Here is a 4,962-nt window from a genome sequence, read left to right as displayed (position 1 = left end):
CATGCGCAGCCTCCGCCTTTGGAGGCGGGGCTTGATGACGTTGAGGGGCGGTGCTCTTTGAGGGTCTCCTCTGAGGATCTTCTCCTTGAAATTGCTATCATGCATAATTAACGATTTATATAGCATGGTAGGCGAACCAAGACCCGCCGCCTGCCTGGTCTGGCCCTGCAAGCTCAGAATGATTTTTACATGTTTACATAGCTGGGGGAAAAATCCAAAGGAGAAGTCTATGACCAGTGAAAAAGTTTGTGAAATTCACATTTGAAGGTCCCTGAATAAAGTTTTATTGGCACACAGACACGCCCGCCGGTTTACCTAGGATCTCAGCCTGCTTTTGCACAACAGAGTAGCTAGTTGCTAAAGATCCTACAGATCTGCAGAACCTGATGTATTTACAATCTGGCCTTTTATGGAAAACGTCTGTGGGCCCCTGCTCTATAGAGCTCATGGGACAATGAAGTATGAGCACCCAGCGCCCTAATACAGGGCTTTGCGTGGTGAATTTTTGCTAAACGGCCTTTGAGTTAGTCCTACTCCTCCATTTTCACTTCCCTTTCCTTGGTCCCATCACTTCCCAGCTGGACCAGTTTAGAAGCCTCCTAACCCTGGTACTTTCTCAGCCCTGGTACTATCAAGAACTCCAGGCTGGGGGTGGTGGCTCAGGCCTGTAATCCCAGCACTTTGGGAGACAAAGACAGGAGAATTGCTTGAGGTTAGGAGTTCAAGACCGCCTGGGCAGCAGAACAAGATCCACGTCTCTACTAAAAAAATCGAAAGTGAATAAATTAGCATGGCGTGGTGGTGCACACCTGTTGTCCCAGCTACTTGGGAGGCTGAGGCAGAAAGATTGCTTGAGCCCAAGAGTTCAAGGCTGCAGTGAGCCATGAACTTGCCCCTGCACTCCAGCCTGGGAAGCATAGCAGTGTTTTTTGTTTGTTTCTTTGTTTGTTTTAGGGCATCTCGCCTCAAAAAAAAAAAAAAAGAAAAAAAGAAATTGTATAAAAACAAAGGCCAGGTGCAGTGGCTCACGCCTATAATCCCAGCATTCTGGGAGGCCAAGGTGGGCAGATCACGAAGTAAAAAGATTGAAACCATCCTGGCCAACATGGTGAAACTGTGACTCTACTAAAAATACAAAAACACCGTGTGTGGTGGCGCGTGCCTGTAGCCCCAGCTACTCAGGAAGCTGAGGCAGGAGAATTGCTTGGACTCAGGAGGTGGAGTTTGCAGTTAGCAGAGATTGCACCAATGCGCTCCAGCCTGGTGACAGAGACTCTGTCTCAAAAAAAAGAAAGAAAGAAAAAAGTCGGCTCATTCCACCACTGCTTCCAAACCTCCAAGGTCTTCCTATTTCTTTCGTGTGTGTGTGTGTGTGTGTGTGTGTGTGTGTGTGTTGCCCAGGCTGGTCTTGAGTTCAGGCAATCCGTCTGCCTCGGCCTCCCAAAGTGCTGGGATTACAGGCGTGAGCCACCTCGAAAATCTTGCAGGAAAAGATTTCTAAAAACCAATTCTGACAGCCTGCAGTGTAAGTGGTTATGAAGCAGGAGCAGCGTGGAACAAATCTCTCACGCCAAACTGAGGAAGGAAGTGGCTTTTTCATTCGGCCAGTAGTTTCGAGGGGCAACAGCCTCACTCCCCGAGCTCCCCAAGCTGCAGCTTCTCTCCCCTTTTATAGGCTTACACTGCTAAAGGGGAAACTGAGGCGGAACTATGTCTTTGCCCATTTGCTGGATGTCTGACCTTACAATCTTTTGGCTTCATTGATTTGCTCATTCATATGCAGCGTGAGTGGGGAAAAGAGACAAAAGTAACAAGCCATTTGTTGGCAGAGGTGTTTCCAGGAGGGAGCCTGGTCCGTGGAGATGTGGGGGCGAGAACCAGTGCTGGGCTCTAGCCGGCAGGGATAACATTCATTTGCAGGTCTTTCAAGGTTAACAGCAGAGACGCTGGGAACTAAAAAGGGAGTCATTTCCCCAGCTCTTTGGTATTTTATTTCATTTTTTTTTTCCTTCTTCACCCTCCTTCCCATCTGGAAGGGAGGGAGGGAGGAGGTGAAATTGAAGGAGGCAAGGGGGTCTCCCCTCTCACTTAGATTTCATCTCATTAGAGATAGGAAGACCTATCTGTAGTGAGATAAGCACCTACATTGCAGACCATCAGAATCTGTCCTTAGGAACCTTTTCCTGAAGGATTTTCCACCCAAGCAAACTGCCTCTGTGCAGAACCTCACACCATTGCCTGACCGACTTGCCTGCTTCCTGGCCCAAAGCATGGACTCTCGCCATTTCCAATGCAGAAGTACTGTCGTGCCTCTTTGTTATCAAGAAAACACCTACGCATCCTTCTAAACCCAACCCAAATATCACGTTCCCTCAGGAAGCTTTCCCAGTCCCTTTCTGTGTCCTCCCACAGTCCCTTATATGTCATGTTTGTTTTGAGGACCATCTCTAACGCAAATCCCTGACTCAGCCACTCAGTCGGGATTTATCAAATAAATGGACATTCACTCAATGACCCAGCGCATTCACTTGTTATCAGTGAAAAGGAGCAGGAAAGTTGGGAGTAAATTGGCACTGAATGCGTCGTTTACCAGGCACTGTGCTAAGTGTTAGGAATAGAATGGTAAAAAAGAACAGAAATTCGGCTGTTAAGAGCTTTCAGTCTTTCAGGATAGACAGGGATCTAATAATCACACAAATGTAATGTTTCGCATGTAAGAAATACTTCAAAGAAAAGGTATACATGTAACAGCTCCTAAATTTCTATTGCTATGGCTGTGTTAACAAATCAGCCTTTGACAATCTCAGTACTTTGGGAAGCCAAGGTGGGGGGAATCCCTTGAGGCCAGGAGTTCGAGACCAGCCTAGGCAACAAAGCAAGATCCCATCTCTACAAAAACATTTAGAAGAAAGAAAAATGGAGCGAAAAAAATTAAAACATTGTAAGGTCTGAGCTGTCCATAAAAGAAAAAACAAGCAGCCCAGAACTTAGAAGCTTCAAATGACAACAACATTCACAGGCCAAGCAGCTCACAGCTATATCCCAGCACTTTGAGAGGGAGAGGTGGATCAAATGAGGCCAGGAGTTCAAGAACAGCCTGGACAAGATGGTGAAACCCCATCTCTACTAAAAATACAAAAATTAGCCAAGTGTGGTGGCACACACCTGGAATCCCGGCTACTCAGGTGGCTGAGACATGAGGATGACTTGAACCCAGGAGGCAGAGGTTGCAATGAACTGAGATTGTGCCACTGCACTCCAGTCTGGGGAACAGAGAGACCTTGTCTCAAAAAAAAAAAAAAAAAAAAAAGACGTTCATTTTACTCTTAATCTGCATTTTGGGCAGGCTTGGGAAGAATAACTCAACCTTGGCATCAGCAGGGGTGGCTCAAAGTCTGGGGGCTGGAATCATCTGAATGTTTGCTCACACATATATGTGTCAGTTGCTACAGGCTGAGACCTTCACTGGGGCTGTTGCTTGGAACACCTACATGTGGTCTCCATGAAACTTGAGCTTCTTCACAACAAACGTTCTAAGAACAAGTGAGCGGGCCGGGCGCAGCGGTTCATCCTGAGGCGGGTGGATCACCTGAGGTTGGGAGTTCGAGACCGACCTGACCAACATGCAGAAATCTCATCTCTACTAAAAATATAAAATTAGCCAGGCGTGGTGGCGCATGCCTGCAATCCCAGCTACTCTGGAGGCTGAGGCAAGAGAATCGCTTGAACCCGGGAAGCGGAGATTGCGGTGAGCCAGATCATGCCACTGCACTCCAGCCTAGGCAAAAAGAGCAAAAAACTCTGTCTCAAAAAAAAAAAAAAAAAAAAAAAAATTGGAATCAAAAAAAAAAAAAAAAAAAAAAAAAAGACAAGTTTCCCAGGCCACAGAGAGGGAGGAGGAAAAGAAAGAGAGTACAAGATAATCCCGGAGCAGCCAGAGGGGCGAACACGCAGCACCTTCCACGCTGAGTTCAAGCTTTAATGCTGGTGGAAACTGCCCAAGGGCTTTGAGCAGAGGCGCTGCAAGTTCAGGTTTGCATTTGAAAGTGATCACTCTGGCTGTTCTGCAGGAGAGTGATTGGAGAGGAGCCAGGGAGACTGTTTCATCATCTAGGCAAAGGACGACGGCGGCTTAGACCAGGATGGGAGCAGTGGAAGTAGAGAGAGGTGAATGGAAGGGAGTGGTATTTAGAAAGTAAAGATTCATGGCTCCCAGCCAGGAAAGGGATTCTGCTTCGTTTCAGTGCGTTCCTGTATGAAGAACAGCAAAGGCAGACTGAACACTTTGTGGCCCCCAGATGTCTGGACAGTCCGTTTCTTACCAAAGCCTCCCAGTGTTACAGGAAATGGATCCCGATCCAGACCCCCCAGAGAGGGTTTATGGATTTCGCGAAAGAAAAAATTCAGGGCGAGTCTCTTAAGTGAAAGCAAGTTTACAAGGAAAGTAAACGAATAAAGAATGGTGACTTCATAGAGCAGCCCCGAGGGCTGTGGTGGCCCTTTTTTTTTTTTTTTAGACAAAGTCTCCCTCTGTCGCCCAGGCTGGAGTACAATTTCAGCTCACTGCAACCTCCACCTCCTGGGTTCAAACAAGCCTCAGCCTCCCGAGTAGCTGGGACTATAGGTGCCCACTACCAAGCCTGGCTAACTTTTTTTTTTTGTATTTTTAGTAGAGATGGGGTTCCACTGTGTTAGCCAGGATGGTCTCGATCTCCTGATCTCGTGATCCACCATCTCGGCCTCCTAAAGTGCTGGGATTACAGGTGTGAGCCACCGCGCCCAGCCTGGTTGTCCATTTTTATGGTTATTTCTTGATGATATGCTAAACAAGGGGTGGATTACTCATGCCTCCCCTTTTTAGACCAAGTAGGGGAACTTCCTGACGTTGCCATGGCATCTGTAAACTGTCGTGGCGCTGGTGAGTGTAGCAGTGAGGACCACCACAGGTCACTCCCGTGGCCA

This window comes from Cebus imitator, unplaced genomic scaffold, assembly GCF_001604975.1.
Source record: "Cebus imitator isolate Cc_AM_T3 unplaced genomic scaffold, Cebus_imitator-1.0 Scaffold280, whole genome shotgun sequence".
Lineage (NCBI taxonomy): Eukaryota > Metazoa > Chordata > Mammalia > Primates > Cebidae > Cebus > Cebus imitator.
This window is presented reverse-complemented; position numbering follows the sequence as displayed.